This window comes from Ranitomeya imitator, chromosome 5, assembly GCF_032444005.1.
Source record: "Ranitomeya imitator isolate aRanImi1 chromosome 5, aRanImi1.pri, whole genome shotgun sequence".
NCBI lineage: Eukaryota > Metazoa > Chordata > Amphibia > Anura > Dendrobatidae > Ranitomeya > Ranitomeya imitator.
Genome location: NC_091286.1, coordinates 412,214,707 through 412,229,454, shown reverse-complemented (window position 1 = coordinate 412,229,454; position 14,748 = coordinate 412,214,707). Strand labels below are relative to the sequence as shown.

Below are 14,748 nucleotides of genomic sequence, written 5' to 3'. Positions count from 1 at the left end.
TCCCATGATCCTGCCCCATCTGCCTCCATCGTATCAATCCTGTGCTATGATCCTGCACCATGTGTCTTCATCCTGCCCCATATCTCCATCCTGCCCCATGATCCTGCACCATGTGTCCCCATCCTGGCCCATCTGTCTCCATCCTGCCCCGTGTCTCCATTCTGCCCCGTCTTCATGCTGCCCCATGTCTCCATTCTGCCCCTGTGTCTCCATTCTGCGCCATGTTTCCATCCTTCCCCCTGTGTCTCCATCCTGACCCCCGTGTCTCCATCCTGCCCCCGTGTCTCCATTCTGCCTAGTGTCTCCATTCTGCCACGGGCTTGCTGCTTTCAATGAAAAAAAAAATCTTTCTCCTTACCTGGTCGCCGTCCAGTGCCGATGTCCACCCCAGGCTTTTCAAGTGCATACTCGCCGTCGAATGACAATGACATCATACGCCGGCTATGTGCGCGTTGATGTCAGTTGCCATCCTCTGATTGGCTGGCGGCTTTTAACTATTGCCGTGCGGGCCCACACGGCAATAGAGTTTAATTGAACCTGCGTCTCGGATGCAGGTTCAGTTACTGCACCGGCAGAACCCTGCCACTGGGGCCTGATGAGCAGAAGAGAGGGGGCGTGATGAAGGCCCCCTCTGCTCATCGGTCCCATACGCCAGTCAGGGCAGTAATGCCTTGATGGCGGTCCTGCATATGGGGCAGGAGGTGACAGGGAAGGGGTGAGAAATTTTTAATACAGTTTATGGAGAGGATTTAATAAGTCACAAATAACAGGAGGGAGCACTGTAGGGGTTAACCCTTACCTCTTCTTCACAGGACAGACAAAACAGCATGATAACACACCTGTGAAATGGAGTGGTAAGGGTTAATCCTCACACATAAAGGTATGGAGGCACTTCTCTGTTGGAGCCATTATTCACTAGGAATACAAGTGTGTTATTGTCCTGTCAGCATGAAATGCCAGGAGAAGACTCTGAAACTGCAGTTGGCGCTTTAATCCGACAGTTATGGGGAGGCAGCGCCATGTGTGACATAGTCAGCACTACAGACAATACTGCTTCTAAGTGTTACTTAATATATTATCTGGGCTCCATTTTGAAGCTACTTGCTCATTATGTGCAGCAGATGGGTATTGTAGTCCCTGCTTTCCTCCTGAACACTCCTGCAGTAATTTGAGCAGAACACAGAGCTCAGCAGCTCCCCGCATCCACCAATGAGAAGATGGCACCTTTGGTGGGATGGGGGATACAATCAGAAGGACAATTCTGAGAAAAGTCAGATCCCTGAGGGAGGGATGCGGCCTGCGAGCCACAGTTTGCCCAGGCCTGGTGTAAACGGACCTTTACACGCCTGCAAATTAAAATGGATAACCCAAGTGGCTTAGTAAAAAGTAATACAAACAGGTACTACACCAGTTCATTTTTTACAGTTCTAAAGAAACTTTTTAACATAAATTTCAAACATTTTAAAAAAATATTTCATGACACATTCCCCTTTATGTTAGTTTGGTATCATACATGCTTCAAACCCCCTGAAAATAAGGTGGCCATTTAGTTTGTTTCTTTCTTTATTTTATATGCAAATTGCCTCTTCTGAGAAAAAGAGGACTTAAACTCTATAGCGCCACCTGTTGGAAGTAGCGATCCTACAAGTCACAATCAACTCTTTAACGAGTCGTGCAATATGACTTAGGATAAAAGCCAAATCAGTATCTCAATTCGCAGACACGGTGTTTCGGGCTGTTGGCCCTCAATTTCCCTATTTCTTTCTTTTATGTAACTTTGTTCAGGATTTCTAGGATTCTGAAGCACTGAGCTCATGTAATAATGAATATGTAATTAATACGGATTTAAACCTCAGAAAAAAAATACTTGCTTTCTAATGCTTTGTCCTAATATGCATCTTCATTTATTTCATATTGTATCTTCTATTCCAAAAAGGAATTAGGCCCATATGAAACATGGAAATGTGATTTCATTCTGCTCTCCGATTTGTTCCCAGTTGTTAGAAGCCAACATTAATAGTCAGCACGTTTCACACAAGTAGTGTCCGCTGTTTCGGAGGAGATGCTGCCTTTAAATGGAATTGTCCTGCATGCTAACAACAATAAACGTAATTTCAAATTCTTTTTACTACAAAAATGTTTACAATGTCTTACTAATCAGTAAAAAGAGCTGTAAAATGAGCCTAGCTTTACACTTTTGAAAATATATCTGGCAGTGGCAAATAGACGCTGAAAATACCAGTAATGAGAATTTATGATTTTTTTTCAGTTTATCAAGTGTTTTTCAGTGTAAAAAATGGCAGAGTAAAAATAGTAGTAAAACCTCTCAAAATTACCGTAAATGGCACATACATCAGTGTCTCCCGCACCCAAACAAGGTAAGAAGATCTCTCCTGCCCCCTACCGGATATAGCTGGAATATTGTTTTTCAAGTCATGCAGTATATTGAAAACAGTTACATTCTTAATTATTATTATTATTAATCATTTTTATAGCACCATTTGTAATGCATGAACGTTTAAGGTTGCTATAAAGAAATTTTCAACAGATATTTTCCAAGTAAAGTAATTTTTGTAATAATTGTCTTAACCAATGTCAAGAGATCTTGAACATAATAACTATCCTTACTATTTGGACTGTTAATAAAATGCATATAGACACCTACTAAGATTTACAATTAAGTAGTTTTATTCAGTAATAAATTTAATAAAAAATCCTAATCATCAAAATTACAAACAGACTACGGTATATGTATCTGAAATGCTCCAAGATCACAAATTCTTTATTCCTACCACCATTATTACAGCCTCAGCAATACAGGTGGATGTTTCAGAAGCTATTCAGCGGGCAAATTTGCCTTTAATTGTTCACAGTCTGTATACGGTTCCAGACAGCCTGCATAGGCCATGACGTGGGCAATGTAACTCTGTTCATGGATGCCATGAAAAAGATGGGCAAATGGGCCTTTAGCAAAGATTGCCACATCCTCTCCTCCATGAGTCTCCGACACTAGTGGTATAGCAGCCTGCTGTCTGTAATTATTGGCTTCTGTTGAACAAAAGTAAGGCAAAGTTTCAGTTATGGTGACAACCACATCCCAAATTATGGAAAGAGAAAGAGGTAAAAAAAAAAGAAAAATACCCGATTTGTTATAGAGAACAGGTTCTAAATGTACTAAAATAAAGATTTACTATCACAAACATTACATTTCATCTCCGTTCATTGTCTATGCCGGCTTTATTTAATCTCTGGAGAAATCAAGACATATTCCCGTCAGGGACATATCAAATATGGCATGTCCCGTACTCCATTAGTGAATTTAAATCCAAGTCCATTTCCATACAAAAGGCTAGCGAAAGGTTTAATGTCACTGGCTTTACTTGGCGCCAAACCTACAAAGATGAGAAATAAAGGAATAATCTTTTTGGCTATGTGGTGCCTGAAAAAGTGGATGAACTTCCTTTCTAAATGCCTCATTGCTTTTTATTCGGACAACTTAGATGGTACAAGACTTGTATTCAACACCAGACAGGCACAAATAATCCCACCGGCCAACATATTATAACACTTTTCCCCACCTGTTGTGAATTCTGTGGTCAAGCTCCCTCCTGTGGTCATGAGTGGTACTTCGGCTGGTTCTGTCCATGAGCTTCCTTTGGTGGATGTGAGTGGGGCTGCGGCTTCTGAGTTTCCTTCCTCAGGTGACGAGGTTAAGTCGTTAGGTGCTGCTCTATTTAACTCCACCTAGTTCTTTGTTCCTGGCCTCCAGTCAATGTTCCAGTATTGGTCTTGCTCTCTCCTGGATCGTCTTGTGGCCTGTCTGCCCTGCATAAGCTAAGTTCTACTTGTGCTACTTTTGTTTGCTATTTTTTCTGTCCAGCTTGCTATATTGGTTTGTCTTGCTTGCTGGAAGCTCTGGGACGCAGAGGGAGCACCTCCGTACCGTTAGTCGGTGCGGAGGGTCTTTTTGCGCCCTCTGCGTGGTTGTTTGTAGGTTTTTGTGCTGACCGCAAAGCTATCTTACCTGTCCTCGGTCTGTTCAGTAAGTCGGGCCTCACTTTGCTAAAATCTATTTCATCTCTGTGTTTGTATTTTCATCTTTACTCACAGTCATTATATGTGGGGGGCTGCCTTTTCCTTTGGGGAATTTCTCTGAGGCAAGGTAGGCTTATTTTTCTATCTTCAGGGCTAGCTAGTTTCTCAGGCTGTGCCCGAGGCGCCTAGGTCTGGTCAGGAGCGCTCCACAGCTACCTCTAGTGTGGTGTTATAGGATTAGGGATTGCGGTCAGCAGAGTTCCCACGTCTCAGAGCTCGTCCTATGTTATTAGTAACTATCAGGTCCATTGTGGTTCTAAATCACCAGTTCATAACAGTACTGGAGGCCCAAAGTACTAATGCTTCTCAATAGAGGGAAAAGAGAAGATCTGAGACCATTTTTTTTTCTCTGCACTGTGTTTTGTCTTTCTTTTCCCCTAGACATTTGGGTGGTTCAGGACACAGGTGTAGTGATGGACATTAAAGGTCTGTCTTCTTGTGTGGATCATCTCACTGCAAGAGTACAAAATATTCAAGACTTTGTGGTTCAGAATTCTATGTTAGAACCTAGAATTCCTATTCCTGATTTGTTTTCTGGAGATAGAGCTAAGTTTCTGAGTTTTAAAAATAATTGTAAACTATTCCTGGCTTTGAAACCCCGCTCCTCTGGTGACCCAGTTCAACAAGTTAAGATCATTATTTCTTTTTATTCTTATTACGTGGCGACCCTCAAGACTGGGCATTTTCCCTTGCGCCAGGAGATCCTGCATTATGTGATATTGATGCGTTTTTTCTGGCGCTCGGATTGCTTTATGATGAACCTAATTTAGTGGATCAGGCAGAGAAAAATTTGCTGGCTCTGTGTCAGGGTCAGGATGAGGTAGAGATATATTGTCAGAAGTTTAGGAAGTGGTCTGTGCTCACTCAATGGAATGAATGTGCGCTGGCAGCAATTTTCAGAAAGGGTCTCTCTGAAGCCCTTAAGGATGTCATGGTGGGATTTCCTATGCCTGCTGGTCTGAATGAGTCTATGTCTTTGGCCATTCAGATCGATCGACGCTTACGTGAGCGTAAAACTGTGCACCATTTGGCGGTATTATCTGAGCATAAACCTGAGCCTATGCAATGTGATAAGACTTTGACCAGAGCTGAACGGCAAGAACACAGACGTCGGAATGGGCTGTGTTTTTACTGTGGTGATTCCACTCATGCCATCTCCGATTGTCCTAAGCGCACTAAGCGGTTCGCTAGGTCTGCCACCATTGGTACGGTACAGTCGAAATTTCTTTTGTCCGTTACTTTGATCTGCTCTTTGTCTTCCTATTCTGTCATGGCATTTCTGGATTCAGGCGCTGCCCTAAATTTGATGGACTTGGAGTATGCTAGGCGCTGTGGGTTTGTCTTGGAGCCCTTGCAGTATCCTATTCCATTGAGAGGAATTGATGCTACGCCTTTGGCCAAGAATAAGCCTCAGTACTGGACCCAACTGACCATGTGCATGGCTCCTGCGCATCAGGAGGATATTCACTTTTTGGTGTTGCATAATCTGTATGATGTGGTCGTGTTGGGGTTGCCATGGCTACAAGTCCATAACCCAGTATTGGATTGGAAATCTATGTCTGTGTCCAGCTGGGGTTGTCAGGGGGTACATGGTGATGTTCCATTTCTGTCTATTTCATCATCCACCCCTTCTGAGGTCCCAGAGTTCTTGTCGGATTACCGGGATGTATTTGATGAGCCCAAGTCCAGTGCCCTACCTCCGCATAGGGATTGCGATTGTGCTATCGATTTGATTCCTGGTAGTAAGTTTCCTAAAGGTCGACTGTTTAATTTGTCTGTACCTGAGCACGCCGCTATGCGGAGTTACGTAAAGGAATCCTTGGAGAAGGGTCATATTCGCCCATCGTCGTCGCCATTGGGAGCAGGGTTCTTTTTTGTGGCCAAGAAGGATGGTTCGCTGAGACCTTGTATTGATTACCGCCTTCTAAATAAAATCACAGTCAAATTTCAGTACCCCTTGCCGCTGCTGTCTGATTTGTTTGCTCGGATTAAGGGGGCTAGTTGGTTCACCAAGATAGATCTTCGTGGTGTGTATAATCTTGTGCGTATTAAACAGGGCGATGAATGGAAAACAGCATTTAATACGCCCGAGGGCCATTTTGAGTACCTGGTTATGCCATTCGGGCTTTCCAATGCTCCATCAGTATTTCAGTCCTTTATGCATGACATCTTCCGAGAGTACCTGGATAAATTCCTGATTGTATACTTGGATGATATTTTGGTCTTCTCGGATGATTGGGAGTCTCACGTGAAGCAGGTTAGAATGGTGTTCCAGGTCCTGCGTGCGAATGCTTTGTTTGTGAAGGGGTCAAAGTGTCTCTTTGGTGTTCAGAAGGTTTCATTTTTGGGTTTCATTTTTTCCCCTTCCACTATCGAGATGGACCCTGTAAAAGTTCAGGCCATTTATGATTGGACTCAGCCGACATCTCTGAAGAGTCTGCAAAAGTTCCTGGGCTTTGCTAATTTTTATCGTCGCTTCATCAATAATTTTTCTAGTATTGCTAAACCGTTGACTGATTTAACCAAGAAGGGTGCTGATGTGGTCAATTGGTCTTCTGCTGCTGTGGAAGCTTTTCTGGAGTTGAAGCGTCGTTTTTCTTTTGCCCCTGTGTTGTGCCAGCCAGATGTTTCGCTCCCGTTCCAGGTCGAAGGTTGATGCTTCTGAAATTGGAGCAAGGGCTGTTTTGTCACAAAGAAGTTCTCATGGCTCGGTGATGAAACCATGTGCCTTCTTTTCCAGGAAGTTTTCGCCTGCTGAGCGTAATTATGATGTTGGCAATCGAGAGTTGCTGGCCATGAGGTGGGCATTCGAGGAGTGGCGTCATTGGCTTGAAGGAGCTAAGCATCGCGTTGTGGTCTTGACTGATCACAAGAACTTGACTTATCTCGAGTCTGCCAAACGGTTGAATCCTAGACAGGCTCGTTGGTCACTGTTTTTCTCCCGTTTTGACTTTGTGGTTTCGTACCTTCCGGGCTCTAAGAATGTGAAGGCGGATGCCCTGTCTAGGAGTTTTGTGCCCGACTCTCCGGATTTGCCTGAGCTGGCGGGTATTCTCAAAGAGGGGGTAATTTTGTCTGCCATCTCACCTGATTTGCGGCTGGTGCTGCAAAAATTTCAGGCTAATAGACCTGATCGTTGCCCAGCGGAGAAACTGTTTGTCCCTGATAAATGGACGAGTAGAGTTATATCTGAGGTTTATTGTTCGGTGTTGGCTGGTCATCCTGGAATCTTTGGTACCAGAGATTTGGTGGCTAGATCTTTTTGGTGGCCGTCTCTGTCACGGGATGTGCGTTCGTTTGTGCAGTCCTGTGGGATTTGTGCTCGGGCTAAGCCCTGCTGTTCTCGTGCCAGTGGGTTGCTTTTGCCCTTGCCGGTCCCGAAGAGGCCCTGGACACATATCTCTATGGATTTTATTTCGGATCTCCCCGTCTCTCAAAAGATGTCGGTCATTTGGGTGGTTTGTGATCGCTTCTCTAAGATGGTCCATTTGGTACCCTTGTCTAAATTGCCTTCCTCCTCTGATTTGGTGCCATTGTTTTTCCAGCATGTGGTTTGTTTGCATGGCATTCCGGAGAACATCGTTTCTGACAGAGGTTCCCAGTTTGTTTCGAGGTTTTGGCGTGCCTTTTGTGCTAGGATGGGCATTGATTTGTCTTTTTCCTCGGCTTTCCATCCTCAGACAAATGGCCAAACTGAACGAACCAATCACACCTTGGAAACATATCTGAGATGTTTTGTTTCTGCTGATCAGGATGATTGGGTGTCCTTTCTGCCTTTGGCTGAGTTCGCCCTTAATAATCGGGCCAGCTCGGCTACTTTGGTTTCGCCGTTTTTCTGCAATTCTGGTTTCCATCCTCGTTTCTCTTCAGGGCAGGTTGAGTCTTCGGACTGTCCTGGTGTAGATACTGTGGTGGATAGGTTGCAGCAGATTTGGACTCATGTAGTGGACAATTTGACATTGTCCCAGGAGAAGGCTCAACGTTTCGCTAACCGCAGGCGCTGTGTGGGTCCCCGACTTCGTGTTGGGGATTTGGTTTGGTTGTCATCTCGTTATATTCTTATGATAGTTTCCTCTCCTAAGTTTAAGCCTCATTTCATTGGTCCGTATAGGATTTCTGAGGTTCTTAATCCTGTGTCTTTTCGTTTGACCCTTCCAGCTTCTTTTTCCATCCATAATGTATTCCATAGGCCATTGTTGCGGAGATACGTAGCACCTGTGGTTCCATCCGTTGATCCTCCTGCCCCGGTTTTGGTTGAGGGGGAGTTGGAGTATATAGTGGAGAAGATTTTGGATTCTCGTATTTCGAGATGGAAACTCCAGTACCTGGTTAAGTGGAAGGGTTATGGTCAGGAGGATAATTCCTGGGTCTTTGCCTCTGATGTTCATGCTGCCGATCTGGTTCGTGCCTTTCATTTGGCTCATCCTGGTCGGCCTGGGGGCTCTGGTGAGGGTTCGGTGACCCCTCCTCAAGGGGGGGTACTGTTGTGAATTCTGTGGTCAAGCTCCCTCCTGTGGTCATGAGTGGTACTTCGGCTGGTTCTGTCCATGAGTTTCTTTTGGTGGATGTGAGTGGGGCTGCGGCTTCTGAGTTTCCTTCCTCAGGTGACGAGGTTAAGTCGTTAGGTGCTGCTCTATTTAACTCCACCTAGTTCTTTGTTCCTGGCCTCCAGTCAATGTTCCAGTATTGGTCTTGCTCTCTCCTGGATCGTCTTGTGGCCTGTCTGCCCTGCATAAGCTAAGTTCTGCTTGTGTTACTTTTGTTTGCTATTTTTTCTGTCCAGCTTGCTATATTGGTTTGTCTTGCTTGCTGGAAGCTCTGGGACGCAGAGGGAGCACCTCCGTACCGTTAGTCGGTGCAGAGGGTCTTTTTGCGCCCTCTGCGTGGTTGTTTGTAGGTTTTTGTGCTGACCGCAAAGCTATCTTACCTGTCCTCGGTCTGTTCAGTAAGTCGGGCCTCACTTTGCTAAAATCTATTTCATCTCTGTGTTTGTATTTTCATCTTTACTCACAGTCATTATATGTGGGGGGCTGCCCTTTCCTTTGGGGAATTTCTCTGAGGCAAGGTAGGCTTATTTTTCTATCTTCAGGGCTAGCTAGTTTCTCAGGCTGTGCCCGAGGCGCCTAGGTCTGGTCAGAAGCGCTCCACGGCTACCTCTAGTGTGGTGTTATAGGATTAGGGATTGCGGTCAGCAGAGTTCCCACGTCTCAGAGCTCGTCCTATGTTATTAGTAACTATCAGGTCCATTGTGGTTCTAAATCACCAGTTCATAACACCCACCATCAAGGTACAATGCAAGGTTCAGTGAATTTTATTTTACTTAGTCATGCCCTTCACCACTCACTTATAGGAGTTGTTTGAACCCTCCTGTCCTGACGCCTCCTGAAGAAGTGTTTCACACAAAACGTGAGTTGGGGCGGCGGGAGCACCTACATCGAAACTTCACACATGTAAGTCCACTATACTAAATGTGCAGAGTTAAAATATTTGCATTGTTAAAGCACTTTATTTCTAATGAGGCACTTTACAGCATTATACCATTAAATAGTTGTATGCATGCTTCGAAGCAGCTTTATATATATATATATATATATATATATATATATATATATATACACACAGTATATAGTGTATATGCGTAACCACAGAATACTATATTGAAAATCAAGCACCTTACATGCAATTTAACATACAAAAAAAACATATATGCACAAATAGCACTTTTTTGATAATACTATTTATGCGCCATTTTGCACGATTGTTAGCATTTTTTTTATATGAATAAACTTTTTGCAGTTCGTATTCATCATTATGGACTTTAATACAGTATAAAAATTGCAAGCCCCTAACACAGGGGTGGCGAATCTTTTTTCTGCCAAGGGCCATTTGGATGTTTATACCATCCTTCGGAGGCCATACACACTCTGCCCACAAAGTACATCCTGACTCTGGCACTGGTTTCAAGAAGTAATCTTTCATTACATGCCCTTCAGTGTTCAGTAGTGAACACTGCATGTGTGTGCCAACAGGGCATGAAGAAATTAATGAGCTGGTTGTAATCAAAATACATCTCCCTGCCCAAGAATGCGGTCCCGGAGAATCTGCTTGGGGCCCTGATAAAAGGGTCATTGAGGGCCGTAAATGGCCCTAGGGCCTGAGGATCCCCACCCCTGCCCTAACGGGATTCTTGTACCATTTGTGCACAATTTCTCTGCATAACCTTCCATATTAGCAAGGTTTGAAAAAGACCCAAGATAGGGTCGAAACGTTACCTTTGCCTTCCTCATTTGACATGACTGCGGTGAATTTATTGTACTATTTTGTGATTGAAATACATTTTTTTTCTTTACTAAAGATATAATTTTTTGAGTGCGACTGTTTATCTTTATGTTACCTGTACACTGACACTATATACAGTGATACTGTGTATAAGGTCCCCGATGATCCTTGTATTACCTGTACACTGACACTATATGCAGAGCTCCCTTATACAATGTTACTGTGTCACTGGTGATCACTATTATCTGTACACTATACACTATGCAGAGAGCTCCTGTTCATAATGTCACTGGTGATCACTGTATTACCTACAGTGGGTGCGTAAAGTATTCAGACCCCTTTAAATGTTTCACTCTGTTTCATTGCAGCCATTTGGTAAATTCAAAAAAGTTCATTTTTTTCACATTAATGTACACTCTGCACCCCATCTTGACTGAAAAAAACAGAAATGTGGAAACTTTAGAAAATTTAATAAAAAAGAAAAAGTGAAATATCACACCGTCATAAGTATCCAGATACTTTGCTCAGTATTGAGTAGAAGCACCCTTTTGAGCTGTATACACTGACACTATATACAGAGCTCCTACATATAATATCACTGATGATCACTGTATTACCCAGGGCTGCCACTAGAAATTTCGGGGCCCCATACTGGCAACATTTTCGGGGCCCCCTTGAGACTCCACCCAGGCTCCACCTCAGCTCTGCCTCCATCACTCGAACCTTCCACAGTCCCATTGCCCTTTCTTGGAAAAACTTCCCTTCTGCACCACGTCCTCACCAATCACACATTACCAGTTCCCATCACCAGATCACATACATAGCCAGTAGCTTTTGTATACTATTTTGGCCGGGCTCTACTCTTCTGTAACTTATTAAACATTTGTTAAAATATCCAATACAATTTAGGTATATTTTTGTTTTTCAATTTTTAAAATAACCAATAATACCACATACAAGGGACAAATACCGCCAACCATGACCAGACACCATATTACCACCACATAGTGACCTATAATACCACATACAAGGAACAAAGACCGCCACACCATTACCAGATCACATATAACCACAAAACAGTGACCGATTACTACAATACTGATCATCAATAAAATAAAACACAATACTAATATCACCATAAGTGCCATTATACACAGGAGATCTGTACTTGGTATACAGTGTCAGTGTACAGGTAATACAGGGATCACGGTGACATTGTACACAGGAGCTCTGTATATAGTGTCAGTGTACAGGTAATACAGGGCTCACCCGTGATATTGTACACAGGAGCTCTGTATATAGTGTCAGTGTACTAGTAATACAGGGATCACCGATGGACAGTGTATAGATAATAAAGTGATCACCAGTGACATTATACACAGGAGCTCTGTATATAATATACAGTGTATACTGTGGGTGTACACGTAATACACTGACTCACCAGTGACGTCTCGAGATGAAGTCTTCCATCTTTACTTTTCAGCTTCAACCAGCACAGACCGCCATCACTTCTTCCACCCAGGACTCATTTCTGCAGGAAATAACACAGATTTTTAGAGCACTGCTTGCAGAGCACATTACTTAATTTTTCCCGACTTCTACACTATATCAGATGAAGAAAAAAAGGTGACAGTGTCGCTCAGTAGAGTAACGGGACCCCCTTAATTGAAAACAGTATCCTCTAAAAATAAAATACATCACTACAGTAATAATAGCCCTTGATTAGCCTTGAAAGTAATGATATTTCCCATCCTGGCCCCCTTGTGTTTCATTCTTGGCTCCAGCCATGTTCTCCCATCCTGCCCCCATATGAGCTCCCATCCTGCCCCATATGAGCTCCCATCCTGCCTCCATATGAGCTCCAATCTTGCCCCATATGAGCTCCAATTCTGCCCCATATGAGCTCCAATCCTGCCCCATATGAGCTGCCTTGTTACCTCATCTGAGCTCCCATCCTGCCCCATATGAACTCCCATTGTGCCCCATATGAGCTCCCATCTTTCTCCCACAATAGCTGCCATCCTGCCCTCATGAGCTCCAATTCTGCCCCATATGAGCTCCAATCCTGCCCCATATGAGCTGCCTTGTTACCTCATCTGAGCTCCCATCCTGCCTCCATATGAGCTCCTATCCTGCCTCATATGAGCTCCCATCCTGCCTCCAAATGAGCTCCCATCCTGCCCCCATATGACCTCCCATCCTGCCCCCATATGAGCTCCCATCCTGCCCCCATATGAACTACCATCCTGCCCCCATATCAGCTCCCATTCTGCCCCATATGAGCTCCCATCCTACCCCCATATGAGCTCCCATCCTGTCCCCATATGAGCTGTCATCCTGCCCCCATGAGCTCCCATCCTGCCCCCATATGAGCTCCTGTCCTGCCCCCATATGAGCTCCCATCCTGCCCCCATATGAGCTGTCATCCTGCCCCCATATTAGCTCCCGTCCTGCCCCATATGAGCTCCCATCCTGCCTCCATATGAGCTCCCATCCTGCCCCATATGAGCTGCCTTGTTACCTCATCTGAGCTCCCATCCTGCCTCCATATGAGCTCCTATCCTGCCTCATATGAGCTCCCATCCTGCCTCCAAATGAGCTCCCATCCTGCCCCCATATGAGCTCCCATCCTGCCCCCATATGAGCTCCCATCCTGCCCCCATATGAACTACCATCCTGCCCCCATATCAGCTCCCATTCTGCCCCATATGAGCTCCCATCCTACCCCCATATGAGCTCCCATCCTGTCCTATGAGCTCCCAACCTGCCCCCATATGAGCTGTCATCCTGCCCTCATGAGCTCCCATCTTGCCCCCATATGAGCTCCTGTCCTGCCCCCATATGAGCTCCCATCCTGCCCCCATATGAGCTGTCATCCTGCCCCCATATTAGCTCTCGTCCTGCCCCATATGAGCTCCCATCCTGCCCCCATATGAGCTCCCATCCTGCCCCATATGAGCTCCCATCCCGTGGCTTTCAGTACAAAAAGAAAGTAAAAAAAATCTCCTCTCATTTATTTGAGGTGCGGATGCACCGACGCATGAGAGTGACATTATACGCCGGCGACATGTGCGCCGCTGTCAGCTGCTGGCCTGTCATTGGCTGGCAGCTGGTAACTATTGCTGTGCAGAAATCCGGTGGCTTTCTGTACCACAATATATTGCAACTGAATGTGCCTCCTCAGATGCACATTTATTTGAAAACTAGATGGTGGCCCGATTCTAACGCATCGGGTATTCTAGAATATGCATGTCCACGTAGTATATTGCACAGCCCACGTAGTATATTGCCCAGCCACGTAGTATATTGCCCAACCACGTAGTATATTGCCCAGCCACGTAGTATATTGCCCAGTCACGTAGTATATTGCCCAGCCACGTAGTATATGGCCCAACCACATAGTATACTGCCCAGCCACGTAGTATATTGCCCAGCCACGTAGTATATTGCCCAGTCACGTAGTATATTGCCCAGCCACGTAGTATATTGCCCAGCCACGTAGTATATTGCCCAGTTACATAGTATATTGCTCAGTTACGTAGTATGTTGCCCAGTGACGTAGTATACAGCACAGAGCCACGTAGTATATTGCCCAGCCACGTAGTATATTGCCCAGTCACATAGTATATATTGCCCAGCCACATAGTATATTGCCCAACCAGGTAGTATATTGCCCAGCCACGTAGTATATTGCCCAGTCACGTAGTATATTGCACAGCCCATGTAGTATATTGCCCAACCACGTAGTATATTGCCCAGCCACGTAGTATATTGCCCAGTCACGTAGTATATTGCCCAGCCACGTAGTATATTGCCCAGTCACGTAGTATATTGCCCAGCCACGTAGTATATTGCCCAGCCACGTAGTATATTGCCCAGTTACGTAGTATATTGCCCAGTGATGTAGTATACAGCACAGAGCCACGTAGTATATTGCCCAGTGATGTAGTATACAGCACAGAGCCACGTAGTATATTGCACAGCGACGTAGTATACAGCACAGAGCCACGTAATATATTCCCCAGCCACGTAGTATATTGCCCAGCCATGTATGTCACAGGTTAAAAAAGAAAAAAGATATTTAAAAAACCTGACCTGCACATCCAAACATAGACTGAGTGTGAACAGGTGCTGAACCCAGAGTCGCCAACTCGTATATAGTTAAATAAATAGGGCAGCACACTGCAGCGCCAAAACATGCAAACTTGAAAAAACGAAATTTGAACTGCATTACTGCACTAGAAATATGAAAAATGAGAGCTTTTAGCGCACAAAAATGGCCAATTTTATGTGTACCTCGTAGCCACGTTAAGGCATCTCTCTTATACGAGGTCCTACGCTTGACCTACCTCACTGAGAATAAACGTCTCCATC

General features: G+C 44.7%; 1 pseudogene; it reads right to left on the bottom strand.

The window, feature by feature from the left end:
• Positions 1-2,798: 2,798 nt before the first annotated feature.
• Positions 2,799-14,748, bottom strand: part of LOC138680778 (alkaline phosphatase, tissue-nonspecific isozyme-like) — a 38,358-nt pseudogene continuing 26,408 nt past the window's right edge.